Consider the following 24,015-nt stretch of genomic DNA (forward strand, 5'->3'; position numbering starts at 1 on the left):
GTGAATGTGTGTGTAGACATAGGAATCAGTGAGTACAGATGTAGTAACTAGTATTGGTGTGTCAATGGTTTAAAAAATTATATTCTGTATTTTACACTGGATGTAACAGAGGTTATATTAAAGTGTGAGGAGATGCATTGTATTGTCACATGTACTTTTCGCGTTACGGAACTTTGCGAAACGAAGCTGATTGGCTCTCCGGTGTCTGTCAACATTCTAAACAGTCTGGAACGGCCGCCATCTTGTCTCTCGGTAGGATCGAGAGACAAGAGGAGGAGAAAAACGAAGGGGGAATTTATTGAAAGGGGGCAAGGTAGACCCTTCTCGACCCCCTAGGAATGATGTTGGGGTTATTAAAGGGTCCCGTGGGGCAAATAAAAAAATTGGATTTTTCGCGGTAGAAGCGCTTTCTGGTTCGCGAACCGGGTAGCGAACCGGGTCGCAAAACGGGAATTCCCCATTTTGTGTTTCGTTTTAATTAAATTACAAGATGGAGGAAAAACAATGTAAGAAATGGGTATATGGGGGTACGGGAGACGTATCCTGACCCCCTATGTTTTCTGAGGGTGGCTGAGGATGCTCATATATGTTGATACATGTCTTCCAGCGGCTGCGCGTGAGCGTTTTTTTTTTTTTGCTGCGTGACGTCTGTTAACGTTCGATTTGAAGAAAATCAGGAAGTGTTGACCGCCATTTTGACACTGCGAGTAAATATATTGTTAAAAATAATTGTTATAAATTAATCCGTATAGATAAACATTGTCTGCGCCATCTTGCCTTTTTTCCAATGCCACACTTTTGTCGTGCACGGCAGCCATTTTAGATGCCTTGACCAGACCCACTCTCTGCACGCCCCCGATCCTCAGCATGGCTCCCCACCCTCGCAAGCATCTCCCCCACGCACTGGTCACCCCCGCTCTCTCTTTCATGCATGGGCCATAAACCTCCCCATCTGTGCTGCTCTTCCCTGAGAATCACACCCTGTGCCCGCCCGACACCTCCCTTTCACCCTATTCACTACCGCACCCTCTGACACTCCTCTTCCTCTGTGTCTGTTTGTCCAGGCCAGTCCCAGGCTATCACCTAGCCCTGTGGATGTAGTTTATGGCCCCAACTGTAAAGAATCACCCCTCTTCAAAGGAGTTACAGTAGATCAAGGCCCCCACCCCATGAGATCCGTCACACCACACGCGTTCCTACTATCTGATAACGATCCTGTATTGTTATTGGGGAGGGGATTCTCACTGTGAGGGTGTGTGGGACCGAGCCTGAAGCGGAAGATTCCAGGGATGCCTTTTTGTACATCAAAGTCTTCACAATTATGTGTCACATTAAAAATATATAGCACTCCAACAAAGTAGTAGGATTATAACACTTTAATAACTTATAAATATATACAACGCTCCAACAAAGTAAACACGTTAAAAAAAATTTTTTAAACAAAGCAACAATGGGCTGCATTGGTCTGTCTTTTAGTCTGCAAAATCCATCTGCCTGTGAGGTGGCGTCAGTAGCGGTCCGTTGTGCGAATAGGCCGAAGGCAGCACAACGCGCCGAGATCCGCACGGCACCCAGGTGATGTCCAGTAAGTTGCCGCACTGGTCTTGGCATCCTACAATGCTGCACTGAAAAACGGCGTGGGGCGCCCCGGGGGGGGGGGGGGGGGGGTGGCGGCGCAAACGGGCCTCCCCCGCCTCCCCAGGTGGAGGCTCCTCTGCTGCAGTGGGGCGCCCCTTTAGCGTTTCAGTCGCCATTCAGCTGTTTACCACCCGCTTTTGCTGCACTGTGCCTCATCCGCCATTCAGCTGAGTTGCGCCCGCTCTTGCGGCTACAGCGTCTCGCCCACCATCCATTTGAATTGCGCCCGTTCTTGCGGCTACAGTGTCTCGCCCACCATCCAGTTGAATTGCGCCCATTCTTGCGGTGCAGCGATAGGCGGCTGCCACAGGACTCTTAAAATGGCAGCCGGCTCTTCCGATTTGGGCCTGGTCCACTAAAATGGCCCTGGGACACATTTGAACTCGGACATTTGCCTGCTAGGGCTTGGGCCCCATTCTCGAAAGCGTCCCCTCAGCCTTGAAGATTCTACAAAAGTCATCGGGGCCCCCGACTCCCGCAGGCTTCCGGTGGGGAGCGGCTGCCATGATTGCTTGCGGAATGGCCACGACGGAGCTACGAGATGGTGGTGCTCTCATGCTGACGCCAGCTTCAGTCTGAAACATCCAGAAACACTGTAGACTATCAATTCGATGACTTCCGGTGGAGCCCCAACGTGACCCGGTAGGGAAGAACTTGCCCTCCCCTCTTTTGACTGATGGTTCTTGTTGCCTGTCCCCTCTGTTGTCATCTAACGGAACCTTTTTGGATTGCTGAGTGAGAAAAAAAAAGGTGGGGCTTTCATCATTTGGGAAAAAAAAAATGTTTCAATCCAATGAAAAGTGTTATTTTTAGGTCATATGATCAAGCATTTCATCATTAGGAAACCAAAAGTAAAATGAACCAATGAAAAGTTTTATAAACAAGTCACATGACCTGTTATGCGGCTTTGGGCTATAAAAAGCCTACAAAATCCGTTGGCCTGTGAGGCGGCGTTAGTAGCGGACTGATGTGCGAATAGGCCGAAGGCAGCACAACGCGCCGAGATCCGGATGGCACCGACGTGGTGTCCAGCAAGTTGCCGCACTGGTGTGGCCATCCTACAATGCTGCGCCGAAAGACGGCGTGGGGTGCCCGGGGGGGGGGAGGCGGTGCGAACAGGCCTCTCCCGCCTCCCCAGGTGGAGACACCTCATCTGCAGTGCGGCGCCTCTTACCGTTTCACTCGCCGTCCAGCAGAGTTGCGCCCGCACTTGCTGCTACAGTAGGCCGAAGGTAGCAAAACGCGCCGAGATCCGGATGGCACCGAGGTGGTGTCCAGCAAGTTTCACTGGTGTGGCCATCCTACAATGCTGCGCCAAAAGACGGCGTGGGGTGCCCGGGGGGGGGGAGGAGGCAGCGCAAACGGGCCTCTCCTGCCTCCCCAGGTGGAGGCACCTCATCTGCAGTGGGGCGCCCCTTAGCGTTTCCCTCGCCGTCCAGCAGAGTTGCGCCCGCACTTGCTGCTACAGTACGCCGAAGGCAGCACAACGCGCGGAGATCCGGATGGCACTGAGGTGGTGTCCAGCAAGTTTCACTGGTGTGGCCATCCTACATTGCTGCGCCGAAAGACGGTGTGGGGTGCCCGGGGGGGGGGGAAGGCGGCACAAACGGGCCTCTCCCTCCTCCCCAGGTGGAGGCACCTCATCTGCAGTGGGGCGCCTCTTAGCGTTTCACTCGCCTTCCAGCTGAGTTCCGCCCGCTCTTGCGGCACAGTGCCTCACCCCCATCCAGCTGAGTTCCGCCCGCTCTTGCGGTACAGTGCCTCACCCGCCATCCAGTTGAGTTGCGCCCGCTCTTGCGGCTACAGCGTCTCGCCCACCATCCAGCTGAATTGTGGCCACTCTTGCAGTGCAGCGATAGGCGGCTGCAACAGGACTCTCAAAATGGCGGCCGGCTCTTTGGATTTGGGCCTGGTCCACTAAAATGGCCCTGGGACACCTTGGAACTCGGACGCTTGCCTGCTAGGGCATGGGCCCCATTCACGAAAGCATCCCCTCTCTTGACTGATTGTTCTTGTTGCCTATCTCTTCTGTTGTTATTTAACGGAACCTTTTTGGACTGCCGAAAGGGGTTCTGGTCCGACCGCTGGTTGGTGGAGACATTTTGACTATATCCTGGACCTGCCCGGCCTCGCCCAAAATGGCGCCGGTATAAATGGGACTCGTAACTCCTTGTTGTGTACTGGTTGCCCAACCTTGATATCACGAGATACGTATGCAGTTTTGAAGCACATGGCGGGCGGGGACGAGTACTGATTGAACATTTGGACATCCCTATTGATATTAAGTTCTGATGTGTTATTGATTACTGTACTATTGAAAGTTCGAATTAACGTCACCCATGGTACTTGCCCGCAAATGTATATCTAGATAATTTTATTGTAACTGGCCCTGTCGTACTTTAATTATAAAATGTCCGTCCACCGATTCCGCAACTGTTTGACACCATAGTTCTTGCAACCTAATGGCCCGCCCATGTTCCCTCATCATATACGATTCCAGTTTGCTCCGTGGCCGGCCCACGTGGTTATAGGCCCGTATTTGTATACTGACATTTTCACAATAAAGGTTTTTAAAACAAAACATGGTAGTAGTACCTAGATTGGTAAAGTTTTGAATAATAGCCACTGTTTTGGAATCAGTAAAAGGCAAGTGAAATAAAGCAGCCCGATTACATGACGGTTAAAAGGTATAATACGCAGGAACGCAGTAAAGATAAATGGTCAAGGGCTGTTGTGTTTTCTACTCCTGCAACATAAAGTGATCGATAAGAATCCGATATTCATGCCTATCAGCAACTAAGACAGCAGGCCGAGCCTCTTTTGTTCAACGGCTCCCTCATGGGACGAAGAAACGCCCTTTTTCTCGAAATAGGAATATTTTACTTGCAGGACAGTTGTAAATTTCCCGGGAAAATACATTAGCCTGGAACATTGTTAGTGATAAACTGTAAATGCATCTGGGTCCTTTGCTTTACAAGTCAGGGTGAGAAAAAAAAGGTGGGGCTAATATCATTTGGGAAAAAAAAATGTTCGAAAGCAATGAAAAGTGTTATTTTTAGGTCATATGACCAAGCCTTCCATCATTAGAATAACAAAAGTAAAATGAACCAATGAAAAGTTTTATTAACAAATCACATGACCTGTTATGCTTACGTTACGTGCTGCGCGCCGCGCTCTGGATCGCTTCCGGGAAGCTGCACCTCGCGCACCGGAGCACTTCCGGGTGCGCTAACGCGGCGCGTCATATGACGCATTACGCGACAACGCAGGTCCAGAAAATAGTCAAAATGTCTCCACCAACCAGCGGTTGGAACACAACCCCTTTCAGTAGTCAAAAAAGTTCTGTTAAATGACAACAGAAGGGACAGGCAACAAGAACCATCAGTCAAAGAGGGGAGGGCAATTTCTTCTCTACCGGGTCACGTTGGGGCTCCACCGGAAGTGATCGAATTGTTAGTCTACAGTGTTTCTGGATGTTTCAGACTGACGCTGGCGTCAGCATGAGAGCACCACCATCTCGTGGCTAGGTCGTGGCCATTCCGAGAGCAATCATGACAGTCGCTCCCCACCGGAAGTCTATGGGAGTCGGGGGTCCCGGTGACTGTTGTAGAATCTTCAAGGCTGAGGGGACTCTTTTGGGAATGGGGCCCATGCCCTAGCAGTCAAGCGTCCGAGTTCCACGGTTGCCCAGAGCCATCTTTGCAGGCCAGGCCCAAGTCTGTGGAGCCGACCGCCATTTCGTGAGCTCCGTAGCAGCCGCCTGTCGCTGTACCGCAAGATTGGGTGCAATTCCGTTGAAGGGCGGGTGAGATGTTGTAATAGCAAGAGCAGGCGCAATTCAGCTGGCCGAGCGAGGCACTGTGTCGCAAGAGCGGGCGCAAGTCAGCTGGTCGAGTGAAGCGCTGGGGTGTAGCTGAGAAACCTCCACCTGGGGAGGTGGGGGAGGCTGGTTCGCGCTGGCTCTCCTTTCTAGTGCACCCCACGCCGTCTCCTGGCGCAGGTATATGTGATGGTCGGACCAGGGCACCGCAGGACGTGTCTTCAGGTCAAACGGATTGTGGGCCAAGGTGTGGAGCCGGCGCAATTATCTCGGGGGCTTCCGTCAAGCGGTTCAGGGAGGCACCGCATCACATTGTTTTCCAATGCAGTCAGGTCCACAAACAGCCCCCACTTACTTTGAGAATAGTGAAGCTGCAGCAGGTGCAAATAAGCTTCAGACAGTGTTACAAGCGCTGCTCGGAACCCTCAACTATGGCACTCAACATCCAGGACTTATGCCATTTGTGCAAGGCAGTGACATCGAAGCATCTCAGGGACCAAGCAACATACTATATCCAGAGTCCTTACCACAACCTCTGCCTTCCTTCTTACCTAGTTATTGTTCTTTCACTCCCACTCCAGGCTTTTAGTCTGTGGATGGAAAACCATGAACCCACACTCACCTATGAAAATCTTACTATTGATGGTTGATTTTGAGCTCCAAATACAAAGGCTTGTTTGGATCGATGTTGCAGCAGGCTGCCATGTAAATAGATATTTAATAAAACGTTTTACCCTGTTACTTGTTGATTTTGAGTCCCAAATACAAAGGCTTGTTTGGATCGATGTTGCAGCTGTCTGCCATGTATATAGTTATTTAATAAAACGTTTTACCCTGTTACTTTGCTGGTGTGTTGTATATATTTATAATATTTGCATAGGGTTTGTCGTTATTTTGGGTGGGGTGGGCGGCGGAGCCGAGCTGTCTTGCAGCCATCATGGTGTCGAGCTCAGTTCCTCTCACTAGTTTCGTATTTCTCATGAGGGGTTGTTCATAATGTTTCTATTTTAGCGAGGTCAAAAAGAGATCCCATTAGTGACCTATTGATTTTGCTTGATTCCTTTTGTTTTTTTAACGATTTTTCACTATCTGCAAAGACTAAACAGAGTATTGCGACTCTGTGCTTGTTTGTAAATAGAGAATGAACCAAAGAGAACCAATTCCAAAACAATAAATGCTAGGATAACAATCAATCATATGGAGAGGGAAGCAGGCACGACGGATTACAACGGGGGCAAAGGCCAGTGTTACCTACCCTTCACTATCTGCAAAGAGAGAATACTCCTAAAAGAAAAGAGGAGGGGGGGGGGGCAGCGTTCAAAGCACATCAGTGTGCATAAATACGAAAATGTTTTTACCTATCACGTACTTGACATTTTACAGCTTTTGATATTTGCTATCAAAAAACCATTGAAATTCACTGAAAAAACCATAGGTTATAGACCATATATAGTTAGGAATTAGCATTTACAAAACCTTGAAAATTCACTGAAAAAACCATGGGTTATAGACCATATATAGTTAGGAATTAGCATTTACAAAACCTTATTTTACTCACACAAAACCATTGAAATTTCATATATAGTTAGTTGCACTAACTATATATCGCGCACCCGCAATCCACTGCTGACCATGTCACATATTACATCATTCATGACATGATCAGTGACATCACTGATGACATCACTGATGACATCACTGATGACATCACTGATGACATCTCAAATGACATCACTGATGACATCTCATTTGACATTACTGATCACATCACTGATGACATCATTAATGTGATAATACGGTGAACCTCATCAGACTCTAATATAATCTTAGATACACTCAGAGTAAATAGACACTCACAGACTGTCACTCATCCATGGAGTTACTCACACACCTAGTCAGTCATGCAAAGAATCAATCACACTTCCATTTCCTCAATTATACAGTTATACACACCTTACTTATTCAAACATATACTAACACATATTTACTCTCTTATACAATCCCTGATACAAGTTCACAATGATCCATACAGCCACTCACAAATTCACTGGCTCTTATGCACAGTTATTTATATATGTCAACTCTCACATGTACTGTGTTTTACATATGTACTTACTTTGACATGTAGCACTGAGATATCCATTCAGTCACCAATACACTCATGCACACAGTCATCCGCCCATACAGCTGTTTCCACATGCACTTTTGAACCCATACATCTAGTGAATCAACTGCTCACACATCTATGCACAGAGTCATACACCTCCCAGCCACCCACACACACACTCAGTCTCCCATACAAATACTTGGGCAACCAATCAATAACCCATATACTTAATCATAAAGCTACTGATCAACACATGCAGCAGTTTACAGTACAACAGATATAATGATGCACAAATTAAGACAGTTTAGTCACTAACCCATGCACTCAGTGAGACACATTTAATCACTCACTCATACAGTCAGTCATGCACCTACTAAATCCTTCATCCAGACACTATATATGAAATTTCAATGGTTTTGTGTGAGTAAAATAAGGTTTTGTAAATGCTAATTCCTAACTATATATGGTCTATAACCCATAGTTTTTTCAGTGAATACACATATATACGAAGCCAACAACAGGTGAACCTGAATACCATTGATAGCACAAATTCTACAGCATCCGATGCCAGTACTATGCCCAGCAATACAGAATCAGAACTAAGGGGAGGTTCGGAGGCCATCAAAGACCAAGATTGGGCCCTTTATCTTATGCAGAGGAAATTAATTTTATCCGGGAACAACTCAAGCAGTTATTAGGACCGAGAAATACAAGAAACAAGAAAAGAAATTTCCGAAGACGCGAAAGGCGCAAATGCATCAAGCGCCAGAGGGAGGGGGCAGCAGAAAAAGAAAAACTTTCAACATCGCTAACATCTATTGACAAATCCATCATCAATTTAACTGACATCCAACTAAATGAAGCTGAGAAATAGATATTAGCACTCGGACTTACTTTTTGTCCAGAAAGCAATTTCGATTATGTGGAGGCACGCAGTGACTTTTACAGATTTATTCATAAACTCAAATTGGCGAAATTCATTGCCATTAAAAATCATGGAAGGAAACCACAAGAACCACTGACGCAAGCACCCAGCATCGGACTCTCAGCTGGTGAAATACCCTTACTGTTCACACTGCATGCTCTGCGGAATGATTTAAATGATTCGAATGCATGCGAGCCTAGCACTCAAGACATAGCCAACTCTGAGGAAATCACCATTTCGGCACCAGGTTGAAGTCCATTCAAGGCGCCATCTACCTTTGTACCTGTGATGCCCCGTGATGCCTTAGACATATTTTATGATCGGATTATTGATGAATTAAAAACTCTTTATTGGAAATCTAAAATGTACAGAAAATCTCCCAATCACAGAGCCACACAGTATTTATAACTAATGGCCAAACTTAAAAACAAATCAACTGTGGTAATTAATAAATCCGACAAAGGGGCAAATATTGTCTTATGGGGCAAACAGGAATACAGACCAGAGGCATACCGGCATCTCAATGACACTGGTTGTTACGAACAAATTAATGCTTCTGTTCGAAGAATCAGTAAAGATTACAAAGATGAGCTCAATACCTGGAAAAGGGATGGCCTAAAATCTAAAGACGAATACAATTATTACATAATGAATTTCCAACCATGCCTATGATTTACTTAATACCTAAGTTTCACAAGGGAGTTGATCCTGTCCAAGGAAGACCGATTATCTCGGCTAAAAACAGCATCTTTGAATGTACCTCTAGCTATGTAGATCATTATTTACAAGAACATGTCATCAATTTGCCCACTTACATACGGGACACTAATGACTTTTGATCTAAGCTTAATACAGTACAATAGTCTAAAGATTACCTAACTGCCCCGTATACGAGTATCAGACACACGATGGCCTGAATGCAGTAGATTTTTATTTGAAAAAAAGACATATCTATGTATATGCACAACATCATGTTGTTGAGAATGATTCACTGGTGTCTTCATAACAATGTGTTCACATTTGATGGAAAGATCTTTCAGCAAAAGCAGGGCATGGCTATGGGGGCATGCTTTACCCCAGCTATGCATATTTGCATGTAGGCTGGTGGGAGGAGCATGTCCTACAAGTGAAACACAGAACTATGTTTGTTGAGCAAGTAGTAGAAATGTGGAGGTACATAGATTACGTTTTTATAATATGGAAGGGAACACAGGCTCAGGCTATGAGTTTCATTGATAACATCAATTGTAACAACTTGAACTTGCAATTCACTGCATATATATATTCTACATCTATTAATTTCCTTGACATCACAGTGTATATTGAGAATGGAGCTATTGAAACACGTCTGTTTAAGAAGCGCACAGCTGGCAACACACTACTGCATGCTACAAGCTTTCATCCTCCGCATACTATTTCTATCATACAATATGGCGAGTTATTGCGTATTCACAGAGCGTGCAGTACCAATGAGGCTTTAGCAGTAGCCCAAAATCTGGCGAAAGATAGGTTTATTGAGAGAGGTTACAATCCCACTAAATTGGATGTAGCCATGAAAAAAGCTAATAGCAAGGATAGACTGTCAGCAGCTCAGTCACCACTACTACCTCTCTATTGGAAATCACAGGTGATATTGCTACGTCCAATAATAAGGTAAATGGCCAATGTAGGTTTATTTCCACCTATAGTAAAACAGGCCAATGCCATTAAAAGCATTATTAACACCCAGTGGCCTATATTTCTCACTGACATCACGCTCCAGCAAATAGTACCAGACGAACCCAACTTTACCTACTGCAAGGCTTATTCCATGTACAGTGACCTGGTAGAAACCTGCCCAGAGTTAGACCTTAAAACAAGCTGGCTTTCCCCAAAAAGAGGCTTTTACAAGTGCAGCACATGCCGTACTTGCACATTTGGAGTCAATACTACATCTTACTCCACTGCCTTTTCAGATATTCCAGTAAAACTAAAGGGTCACTACACATGCTGTACCGAGTTTGCGGTATATATTTTACAGTGCAACTTTTGGTTGCACTACGTAGGCAGTACGAAGCTGAAGGCCTATGCAAGCATTTTGCCACATCTGCGTGCAATAGTAACCTCAGATTTCACATACCCTGTCGCTAGACATATAAAATTAGAACACGATAATAATTTAAATGTGCTCCAATACTGTCATTGACAATGTAACCCATTAACCAACAAGGTGGCAATCGAGAAAAAAAGCTTAGACAACTTGAAACTCAATATATCGTAGATATCGATACAAAGGCCCCTCAGGTATTGAGCATCTGTGAGGATTTGCACCATTACCTGTAGCAGTACTTGACCACAATAGTGTTACACATGGTTGCAGCAATGTATATCTAAGCACTGATATATATTAGTTTGTTGATTATCTGTATGCGATTGACAATGCTGCATTTGTGACTTCCATGTGTGTACCTTATACGTAGCTTAGATGTTTTCATAATAACATTCCATCTCTCTGATTAGTCCCACACTAGGGGGATCCCTAGTGTGTACACTGTACCATAATGTTATTCAAGATGACGCACGCATGCAATTTTATTCTGTTTTTATGGCATAGTTTCTACATCTGAACATTACATCTGCTGCATTTTCTTAAAGTTTTAGACCTCACTCCTATGCCTTTGCACTGTTTATAAATACTGCATTTTTGCACATTTCTATTGCACTGATTGCTGCACTTTGGTATTGCACTTTAGACTGGACCATTTTACCGATGTTGCACTTTGATGCTTTATTGCCAATTGTAGATATTTGATATTGAGTCTCCATTTCAGTATTTGTACATTTATTATTGGCGTATCAGATAGATACAATGACACAGCATGGATGAAATTTGATCTTTTACCATCTTCAATGAATTTACAGAATACTATATAGGGATATATGGATTTTATATCGTTTACACGCCCGCTATTTATCGCCATATTTGTAAACAATTTATATTATTGCATTTGTGCATTTAATTTTACATATTGATGTTTGTATGGCTGATTGCTTGTGTATTATAACAATATGCTAGTTACAATGATGCTTTCATTACCATTAATAGTGGGAATGTTAGAACTTTCATTTCTATGTTTTTAACACTTGCAGTCTGTTGAGAATTTTGCACATTTTTACACCTTTGCCATGTATGCAACCAGTATTTCCTCTATGTCCATGTCAACAGCAGACCAAGAGTCACATGGTATGTGGGTAGCCAAGATAATCTTCACTTTTTCGTAATGCGATCATGTGACCAAGGCAACTGAGTTGGCCGAAACGCGTCATGATCGACTGCACCGATATTTGAAAAAATAAACGCCATACCGGTAAGCAAACAACGTCATCGAGTCATCTGTCTTTGGGTGCCTGGATGCACTTTGGAGCGGTAATTGGATATATATATATATATGATCAAGGAAATGTTGGAAAGAAAAAATAAACAGGAAGAGACAATAAAGACCAGGAAGATCTGGAAGTTTGCAAGAGACACAAATGACTACGAGAGAGGACAGGTGTTTACCTTCGCTCGTAGATATGACTCAGTTAAAAAACAAAAAGCGCTAATTAAGTCCAATGAGCCGCCCAAGGGTGCAAAAGCAGTCAATCAAGCCACAGCCCAAAATGAAGCAGCCTCTGGTTCAGAATCCGGTTCAGTTCAGAGTGGAATGGACTCTGACTCAGGAAGTTGTTCCGGAAATTCCTCCTCATCATCATTGGTACTTTCGGGTACAATTACATACGCAGATGAGATGGATTTTATAAGGGAACAAAGACTACAGTCCCTTCGTTCGAGAACCCAAAGGGACAACAAACACAGAAAGGAACAGACGGAGGAAACAGAGGAGGCAGTGTACAAAGCGCAACCGCCAGGGTGCAACCAAGGAGAAAGAATTGGCGCAAATAGAAGCAGGATGCAATAACACCATTATCAACTTGACGAAAATAGAGTTGAATAATGCTGAGAAACAACTGTTGGCATTAGGTCTGAGCTTCTGTCCTGAGAGTAACTTTGGGTTTGTGCAAACCAGGGTCGATGTTTACAAATTCATTTGTAAACTTAAATTACAAAAGTTCTTCCTGATCAAAAATCATGGACAAACCAAGGCAAAAAGCACAAGCACGTCACATACGGTAAGGGAGACATTATCAGGACTATTGGGTTCCCAGCTGGGAACCCTGTATTAATTTCAGGATTATTTATTTTTGAGCACTTTACACTTTTAGCACTGATCTGATTGTCAGTGACATAAGCAAGAAGTAGGTTACCTATGAACTCAAGTTTAGGACAGCTTATCACATGGGTCTGTTAGATGTAACATCGACTAACATTATTTTGTTGATGCTGATATCCGGGGCGGATACATCAACATGCATTATGCAGAAATTAAATTAAGGTATGACTAATTGTCATTTCAGCCCCTGGATGCAGCTTTAGTATCCAATGCCCATAACAGTCATTATTTGCATTAAGCGTAGGGTTTGTCAATAGACTTCATGCATTAATTTTTTGCATTGTTATAGTAATCATATTGCATTGGTATTTGAAATTTGATCCATGCTTGGTAAATGTTTGCTATCCAATTCAGAACTTATGTTGCAACATGAACAACAATGAATTTTGGTACCTGTATAACGCAAGTCTGCTTTTCACATGTGTAACCGTTGGATCAAAAGTATTTCTTCTATGGAAGCCAGGGGTCACATGACAATCTAGCATAGGTTTTCATTGGTGATTGGCATTTTAAATATGTGTTTGTTTCCTATCACTGTGTCTGGTGAGCAAGGCGACTGAGTTCGCCGAAACGCGTCCGGATCGGGGCACTCTGAATTCACTTTAAAAATGCAATAAAGGAGATTTACTGCAACACGCATATCAGAGTCAAGTGTCCGTTTCTCCTATAAGGTGCTGTTTTGGATGGCAAGCTTGTCAGAGCGTTGATTGATATATATATATATATATATATATATATATATTTATATATATATATATACATATATATATATATATATATATATATTCACTGAAAAAACCATAGGTTTCACACCAGTTATAGTTAGGAATTAGCATTTAAAAAACCTATTAAATTCACTGAAAAAACCAAAGGTTTCACACCAGTTATAGTTAGCTGGAAATTTTACTGATATAAAACCATTGAAATTCCCACGTTATAGTTAGTCGGACTCACTATAACTTGCGCGTGCAATGCACTGCTGATGACATCACATATTACATCACTCATGACATGGTCAGTGACATCACTCATGACATCACTGATGACATCTCAAATGACATCACTGATGACATCGTCCAGTGAATGTGTGTCTTTCTGAAAAATAAATATATTTTATATATGTATATGTTAAGGTCGATGGAAGAATAAATGTTTAAATAAGTGTCTAAATGGATGTTTTTTTAAAAAAAATTGATTGGTTAACTGGCTTATTAAGTATATCTTAGTGAATACATATATTAGCGAGTAATGTTTAAATATTTAAATATATGTATCAGTGTTTTACTTTGTGTATAAGTGGCTGCATGGGTTGGTGAGTAGCTACATGTGTGTGTATATGGGTTATTAGATGTTTTTTAGTATCAGTATGAGTGTCTGTATCGTTTGGTGGGGCTGTTACTTAGCACATAGATGCATCAATGACTGACTCACTGTTTGTATGTGTTTTGAAGACAGCATATGTGCAGGACTGTATGGGTGGATGATTGTGTATATGTGTGTGTTAGAGAGTGAATGCCTCTCTCACTAGTGTCTTTATGAGTAACTACATATGTTTTAATCTTGTATATATGAGCATTGATGTATATAAGTAAGTATATGTGAGAGTGAGAGATTGAAAGAGTTCCTGTTTAAATAAGTATGTGTTTCTATAAGTGATTGTTTAAGAGAGTAAGTATGTGTAAGTTTCCTTAGAAGTAATGTGCTAATGTGTGTATAGTTGTATATGCAAATAAATGGATGTTTATTAGTTTATTTGCATGTGTGAGTATATGTATGAGTAAGTTTTTGATGACTGTCGGTGTGTAACAGAATGAATAGGGGTATCACTACATATGATGAGTGAGTATATGTATGAGTGAATACATAAAACTGTTGGTGAATGTGTGAATTTGTATATAGATGGAGAAATTACTGAATTGGTTGTTGTAACTGGTATGGGTATATGCAATTTTTTGAAAATGTTAGTTTCTATTTTTCAATATGTGTTTCAAAGGTTACTTTACAGTGAGAGGAGGTCTGTCACTGTGTCACAAGGATGGTGTCATCAGTGATGTCATGAGTGATGTCACTGACCATGTCATGAGTGATGTAATATGTGATGTCATCAGCAGTGCATTGCACGCGCAAGTTATAGTGAGTCCGACTAACTATAACGTGGGAATTTCAATGGTTTTATATCAGTAAAATTTCCAGCTAACTATAACTGGTGTGAAACCTATGGTTTTTTCAGTGAATTTAATAGGTTTTTTAAATGCTAATTCCTAACTATAACTGGTGTGAAACCTATGGTTTTTTCAGTGAATTTCATAGGTTTTTTAAATGCTAATTCCTAACTATAACTGGTGTGAAACCTATGGTTTTTTCAGTGAATTTCATAGGTTTTTTTAATGCTAATTTTTAACTTTTTGTAGGGCTTCATACCTATGTACTTTTTATTGAATTTCTAAGCTTATTTTTTCGCAAATGTCTTTAGCTGAGAAAGGTATGTTTTTCTAAAAATGAACCCTATAATGTATATTAAGATACTATTTTTATTTTAAAATAGTTTTTTCCTTTTTTTTTTATATTTGACTCTGGAGCGCTCCCGGTGCGCATACCGATAAACGCCCGGGTGCGCGCACCGTCAGCGCATCAACAAAAAAAAAGAAAAAAAAAATAATGAAGAAGTGACCATAAGAAATGGGGACAGAGAGAGTGGTGTTAAGAGAAAGAGAGCTAAAGGGAGGAACACAGAGGGACTGTGTAATAGATAGTAAGACAGATAAAAAGTGTAAGAGGAAATAACTGAGAAAAAAAAATGAATAAGGGAGCAAAAGAAAAGAAGAAATAGGAAGAAGACAAAAGCAGAGGTTCCGGGAGAATGTAAATGGATGATGAAAGTAAAAGGAAGGACAGTTAAGCATGTGAATGACAGGTAGTGACGGAATGAAAGAAAAGGAATAGTAGTGATGGAGGGATAGTAAATAGCAGTAAATATAAGCAAAGAGGGGTGAAACAGGGTACATGTAAGTGAATAAGGGTAAGACATGGGGAATAATACAGCGAAAGAAGAAAGAGAGTAAAAGAAGGAGTGTCACAAAGGAACTAAGTGAACCAGTAAAAAAGGTAAGTGAAGGAGTGTGCATAGACAAAGGTACGGAAACAAGTTGAATGTGGTAGGAAGTAAACATGGAAGAAAAGAATAAGTGAGAAAAGCAAAGTAAGGAAACAGGGGTGAGGTAGGGTGAGAGAAAAATAGTGAAAATAAAACCAAAGATGATAACAAAAAAGATTTTGTAAACACACTTACCATATAATCAATGCAAACTTGTATCTATGAAAGATAAAAGAAAAAATACGTTATAATTTCTTAAAAATATATAATAAAATAGAAGCAACAGTTCATGAGGTTTAAAAATCTACAAAAGTTTACTAAGAAATGAAGCAATAGTGAAGGATACAAAAACAGAAAGAAAGTAATGTAGAAAGAGAAAAAAAAAGGAAAAAGAAATAGAAAGAAAACAAATTCCTAAAGATAAATAAGATACTAAAAGAATGTAAGATCTCAAATCAAAATCAGTAAAGATAAGAAAATAAAAGAAAAATGAGTGAAAAGGAGAGAAGTCTGATTGAGAAACTATAAATAAAAAAGAGGAATAGAAGATGATTGAGAGTGAGTGAAGTAAAGTAACAGAGTGAAGGGATGAAAGGAATGAAGTTAGTATAGAACGATGGATAAAACAGGAGTGAGAGAGTAAGTACACAGAAAGACAAAAGGAAGAACTAAGTGAACTACAGTACAATGGATGCGAAAGAAAAAAAATGGAGAAAAAGAAAGAGAGGGTTAGGAAACTAAAGCAGTGGTACTGTGAGAATATGAAAAAGATAAAAAGTGGTGGAAGGAACAGAGGAAATGCAGACAGTTCCTATTAGATTAAGAAGTTGTGAATGAAGTGCACTAAAGAAACAGCGATGAAAAAAGAGTATAAATTAGTAAAGAGAGGTAAATAAGGGTGAAAAAGAAAATGAGTATAAGACAATGTGAACACAATATAAATTACACAATGCAAACTACACAATAACTTCTACAATATGTTACATTATTTATTTTTGCTGTTCTCAGAATATATTGAATTTCACTTAAATTAGTGAGATCAAAGTCTTCATCATATAACAGCGGGAAAAAAAAACACAATCTAAAAGATTGTGTTTAAAAAAACCCATTCAAACATACATCTCATATAAGTACACTAATCTTTGATTCACTTACTTTTCCGTGAGACCAAATTGCAGATAGTGAAGGTCCTTTTGGTGGAAAAAAGTCTGCTGTGCTCTATAACTTCCATTTCATCAACTTCCTATGAAAAAAGATCTAACAACATCATATGTTACACTTTCCTCACGGCCAATTTGTGTCAGATATATCAGTATTTTTTACTTTGAGATCCACTTAAAGTATCTACATGAGATTGCAGATAGTGAAGGTCCTTTTGGTGAAAAAAAGTCTACTGTGCTCTATAACTTCGATTTCATCAACTTCCTATGAAAAAAGATCTAACAACATCATATCTTACATTTTCCTCACGGCCAATTTGTGTCAGATATATCAGTATTTTTTACTTTGAGATCCACTTAAAGTATCTACATGAGATAAATAATTTAAAATATTAGATTAACTAACTAACTAACTAACTTTTATTAACTATTCCCGTCTTCAAAGGCCAATTCCCTTTACTAAAACTTTGGTTTTAAAAACACTAGATAAGAATTTGTAGAGTCATAAGGCAAACGTTGTTTATAAGTTAAATGAGAATCATTGCAGTAACTCCATCCATTTTCAGATTTTAAGTAGCATGTATAATGTCCTGAGGTGGTCGAAGATCCATCATGATAAATAATAGCTTCAGTTGTAAAGGTCCTTCCAGAAATTGATAACTGAGAAGCCACAAAATTTTTGATAGAAGTTGTCAATTTAGTTCCATCAGGTCTACATCGTTGGAAAACTAAAATAATATACTGCCCATACCTTTGTATAAATAATTTAGACAGCATTGTACAGTTACATTGGGTACACACCATATTATGATCTGCTGCTTTAACTAGATTTTTAAAAGACACTGTTTTACAGTCTGGTAAAGTCAAATATATAAATCTTTCAGTGTCTATTCTAGTAGTACTTGATAAACTACAATTGTGGCAGTCATGCTGCCATTGATAAGAAAGACTGAAAAGATTATCTACATCTACACCTTCATCTTCCAAAACACCAAACATATACATTAAAAATTCCTGACAATCCTGCTGAATGTTCTGTGAAAATTTATCTTGACCAGAACACAAATCTAAAATATTTCGAATTTCTGTTACACTTTCTATTTGTGCTGTAACACTGCTACATTTCTGAAACACAGAATTCAATAAACCACACAATCTTTGATCCCGATTTTCAACAATCTGTTCTTGTAAACTTTTAAGAAAAAAAACAACATTAACCACTACATTAGCATAGCAGTTGACACCAGAACTATTTTCAAACTGAAATCCAACAACATTTTCTCCACAATTCTTTTTCTTCCTGTTTTCAATTACAGTTTTCTCTACTTTTTGTCTTTTTGCAACTACCTCACTACAATTATCCTCATTTCTTCTTTTTCGGCCTACCACACGTTTTTCAAACAGAGGATATTGAGGCAAATGTGGAGCATACTCTCTTCTTAACCTATTGTATTCTTTAACACAATCTAGATCGGCAGAAATCTTTGTCTCATCACACGCAATCAAGTACAATCCTGATAAAGTTCTGACTCGAGATAATGCCACATATGCCATACCCTCTTTAAACACAGATCTTCCAATGTTCACCAATGCACTATCTACACTTAAACCTTGAGATTTATGAATTGTCACCGCATACGCCAAACAAACAGGAAACTGTTTTCGGCGAACATATAAGTCTTTTACAAGTAAAAATCTAGCAGAACAACGACTTATTTGTTGTACTTGTTCAATGCCATCAAATTTTATTTTTAAAAATTCAATTCCATCTCTATTTCTGTAATTCACAAAATCAACAACATAACCCATTGCTCCATTTACCAGACCGCTTTCAACATTTAAATTCCTTCTCAAAATGATACGACAATTTAAACACACATTCAGAGTCTTTTCAAAACCAGCTGTTTTTGAAATACTTTTCTCCAATGAATGCAATTTAGTTTTCAAATTTTCTGACAAAACAATTGTTGCACCCATATGCTCTATTTTATCTATTGCTTCCAGTTTCACAATCTCTTCATTTTCTAAGTCTAACATTTTTTGGTTGAAGATGGAACATTCTTGCAGAGTTGGCATCAAACATATCCCAGATTTCTTCTCAGTCATTTTTTTAAAAATATTCTCTGGAAGAATGTTTTCATTTGCATACAAATTTGAAATTAATCGACTATACAAAGCTTTTTTCCCTTTCTCAGTCATTTTTCCAATTCTTACATCTTGTAGAATATTTTTATAATCTTCATCCTTGGCCTGTCGCATATTTTGAAGCAGTTCAGCATATTTAAAATTTAGCCATATATTAACATTTCCAATGCTTCCAAGGGACTTCCTGGTATCTTCATGCGTGAGCATTTTAAACACTGGTTGTCCTTTTACTGGAGTCAACTGCAATAGATCTCCAAAAACAATAATGTGTTTTCCTCCAAATAACACATCATAGTCTGTTTTAAGAATTTCTTGCATTCTCAAATGCACAAAAGCAAGCATTAGATTTGAGACCATGCTTACTTCATCTATGATAAGAAGTTTCATTTTCTTCAAGACTCTTGAAACTTCAGAACACGCATCTCCAGATAGCTTGTTGTAATGCAATTTATTATCATGTTCAACTGGCAGCATCAATAAACGATGTAGAGTAATCCCTTTAATGTTATGTGCTGCCAGACCAGTTGGAGCAGTTACAACACAAGACAGTGGTGAATCAGTCCTTTTCTGCAGATAACTTGCAACGGCTTTAATTAGAAAACTTTTTCCTGTCCCCGCTTCTCCACTTACATACAGTCGGACAGGGTCAAATAATATACATGAGCACTCTTTTTTCTCATGTCTGAATCCATGTTCAATCTGCTCTGTGACTTCATCATATATCTTTTTCTGCTCAATGTTTAGTTGCTTTACCAAATCTTCTAAGTTAACTCCATCCTCTTGAGCTTGTTCCATAGCTCTTTCCACCTCATCCATGGCAGTGGCAGCTTCATTTTGGATAATTGGTCCTCCTAGTGGATCCTGGCTCAATGAAGTAGAGCTCTGACTATCTTGAGAACTGTTTCTAGCTATCTCTTCAGCAATTGTGGTTTCTTGCTCCATTTCTTCATTCAACATTTGCAGATAATTTAGAAAAATAGGACATTCTATGGTATCCTTAGTTGCATTAAAAGAGTCTTCATAACAGAGAAAATCTCCAAGTAGTTCCTCTTCTGTACGCCATGGCTTAAAGAGTTGCAAAAGAGCTAAATAGTAAAATTCTCTTTTGTCTAGAACTTCACAACTCAATTTTCGATGATTAATCAAATGGCCTTTTTTCTGCTTCACTAGACATCCTTCATAGCCAATGAGTGCATATTTTCCATTATTGATATCTTCTGTGATGTTCCTCTTATAACTGTAGTTTTGAAGAACTTCATACAAACATGTGTTCTCAAGGTGAGTACTTCTATTTGGATAGTATGTATCCAACATATTTGTCTTCAAAATATCTGTACTGTTTGGTTCTTTTTCCGCCAAATATTCAATTTCTTGTACAGATTTCAAAACTCGGTTTCGTGTTGCAGCAAGACCAAGACTCACCCAAATGATTGTTCTTGATTTGGCATAGAGACTTGCTGATGATAACCGATCAGAACATTCATATGCTCCAATTTCTCGATGCGACAACATCTTCAGACTGAAACTGTATAATTTCTTGCTTAGACTCTTTTCATGTGAAATGTCCTCCCACATTTCCTTCAGTTCTGTCTTTTCTTTTTTGGTGATGTAAGATGTCACATATCGAGCCACAGCAATAGAGTTGTCAGCAACGAACTGAATATCCATGTTAGCATTCCACATGGACAAAATCACTGGGTTGTAATCGTTGATGTACTCAGATTCTTCATTTCTTTTCAAATTATATGTGTTTTTGGGAGATTTTCTCGTCACAGTATGTCGTAGAGATGACATCAAATTATTTACTCTTCCCTTAGAAATCACTGGTCGAGGAAATGCAAAACGACATTTCGTGTAGTACTTTTCCTTGTTTTAAAATTTTCGACGACAGTACTTTCCACAACGATGAGATTGAAAACGTAAAACTTGTTGCCTTAAATTGTTTTCTTCAGTAGATTTTGGAACAGCACATGTTGAATACTCTTCAATGAAACTCATCACTGTTTCATCTGAATCTGATCCAAATTTGGGTGCATCTTTAATCCACAACAACATATGTATATGAGGAGCACCTCTCGCTTGATATTCCTTCCTCCAAAAGAAATCCAAAACCTCTCCAAGGGGAGGATTTTTTTTGTTGGTAATAAAAGACATCATAGCTTCAAATCTATGATTAAAATATCTGCAAACATTCACTGGATCTAAAGAACACAGTTCTCCTGGTGTTTTCAATTCTATATTTGGTATGTTTTCATTTGCCTCTCGTAGAAATTGAAGTAAATCGTCCCATGCATACTCAGCACAGCTAAGAGTGAGGAACCATGTAGGAGTTCCTAAGTTTCTTAGCATACATTTCAATTCTCCATGACGACGAAACCAGTACTCGTTGGTTCCACGTTGACATGCCATGAGATTGATTAGCTGAGATTCCAAAATACTGTCTTGCAGATTAACTTTCTCCATAAAGTCCCTTGCACAAACATTTTGCAAATGAGGTCCACTTTTTAATATATGATTAACTGCATAAGAAAGCCCAGACAAATCACTTTCAAACAGTAGATGAAATAAATATGGAATGCATTGACGAAACCTTGGATCTTCTGCATATAATCTTAGAGTCCGGTATTCAGCTGCAGGAATTTGAACTGGTCGATCATCATATCGTCCACCACAACCTGTTGGAAATAATTGTGGAAAACAACGAGCTTCCAAACTTTCTTCCCATACACTAATGGGACTTCCTTTTGCTGCCTTCATTTGAAACAAGTCAATTGCATTTCCCATTACTTCTTTGGAATGCAAAGGATGAACAGTATAATGTTCATATATTTCTTCAGTTCTAGACACATCAACTTTTTCAATTTGACCAACTGAAGAATCACTATCTTCTTCTGTAGCTGTTTCCTCTACTCCAACACTTACATTTTTGTAGTACTCATTGTTTTTAACTAAATACAACGTTGCCTTCTTGACTTTTTTAACATCCACTAAATCTTGCCAAATTTTCTTACTCTTTGTTGGAACCCCATTAACTAGAATAACTAAAGGATCTTCTTCTACTCTTTCTACACCAATTGTATTAATATTTTTCTTTACATCTAGAGGCAAATAAACAACTCTTCCCTTTAATCCTCTCAGTAAATCTGATGGAGGCAATTTCCCTGTCTTAGGCTCCATGCGTACAATAGCCTGAAAAGGATGGACACATTGAATCAAAATAGATTCATAAGTATTTAGATCCATCAATTCAGAAGGAATATCTATCAACTGAAGATTATTATAAACTGCTCTTGCAGGCATTCTATTTTCATTTAATTTTTTCAAACAATAGGTGCAAATACGCTGATCCAAACTCAAATCAAAAGAATTCTCCACCAACAAATAACTTACAAAATCCTCCCATTCACTATTATTTTCCAATTCACTTTTTGCATATAAATCAACTAACCTAGTCTGAATTTTATAATGAGTCCGTCGACAACACACACAAGTTAAATTAGGCCTCTCACTTGATTTCACCTTAAACTTGATAATTTCCTCATCAAACTTTTCAATACTTGAAATTTGTCCATTATCTTCTGCATTGCCATCCATTACTATATCTATTTCTACACTGTCCTCTTTGTTCCCAAAATAACAAAACTCAATTTCTTCACAAATAGTCTTCACATCCACTTCAGATCCATGCAAAAGAGCACTATTTAACTGTTTAAGCTTAAGTGCAGGACTTTTTGCATAATACAACTTCCTCACTAATTTCCTTACGTTATTATGATGCACTGCTAACATCCTAAAATGATGAAAAACACTCCGACAAACTTTTCTAGAAAGACATGCTAGTGAATGCCCTTGCAAACCTGTGCTTTCTCTCACTCTGCAAGGATCTAACTCTTGCAGGATCTTCATTTTTTGTTTGAGACTTTTTTTACTATATGTACGTAAGAAATTTCGAAGCAAATCAATTGATTCCTGTCGCACACTACAAATACTACTGCATTTCCATGTGTACACTGGACCCTTAGTACGTCTCCCTAAAACTTCATCAGCTAACACCTCTTCTGCATCTCTAGATACAAGTTTCTCTTTTTCCATCACACAACTATCTTTCACCTCATATGCACGACCACTGGTGTCAACTGCATGCACCAAATCATTTTCCTGAAAGTAACTCTCCTCATTAAAAAAAGGCTCAGAACTTGAACTATGCATCCATTCACCAGAAAATACTTCACAAAAATTACTCCGATTAATAATTCTTTTCCATCTACTGTTCGATTTGAAAACATCCATTGCCTTATTAAGTATCCTAATTCTATTGATTATTAAAATAAATAATTTTTTCTTAACTTCAAAAGCCTGATCAACAATCTTTTCTACACTTTTCTTTTTCTTGTAAAAAGCAGCTTTTAGTTTACTTTTCTTATCATTTTTTAGCAAATTTAAAACTACCCTATTGCGAAACATTCGCCTACGAATGTCCCTAAAAACATTTACCCTTCTATTGCTAACCATTCTCTTCTCTCCTGGTCCAATGGAAACATTTTTTGTGGGCTTCTCTTTCCTTTTTAGATTTGTTGACTTTTTCTGTATATTCACATTAGCAATTTCATTTTTTTTCCTACGACATATGTTGCGAAGAAAAGACTTAATTGGCTTACCAGAAGCTTTTCTGGTGTTTTTTGAAGTACTTGTTGAAGAGGATTCCATAAAGTCTGTTGTTGATGTTCTCCTTTTCCGTATGGTATTTTTGATATTTCTTTGCCTTGAAGGCATTTTTGCTTCCTTTTCAGAAGTTGATTTGAATCTGTTGTTCTGTTAAAAAAACACATGAAAGACCACTATTAGCAAACAACAAAGTAATGTTAAAAAGCAA

At 39.6% G+C, this 24,015-nt stretch overlaps 1 protein-coding gene across 1 annotated transcript in view; it reads left to right on the forward strand.

Moving 5' to 3' along the window:
- The window catches only part of IL1RAPL1 (interleukin 1 receptor accessory protein like 1), a 2,420,186-nt gene that overhangs the window by 488,077 nt on the left and 1,908,094 nt on the right, over positions 1-24,015 (forward strand). The gene's annotated exons all lie outside the window — the stretch shown is intronic.

The sequence above is a fragment of the Lissotriton vulgaris genome, chromosome 8 (genome assembly GCF_964263255.1).
Source record: "Lissotriton vulgaris chromosome 8, aLisVul1.2, whole genome shotgun sequence".
Lineage (NCBI taxonomy): Eukaryota > Metazoa > Chordata > Amphibia > Caudata > Salamandridae > Lissotriton > Lissotriton vulgaris.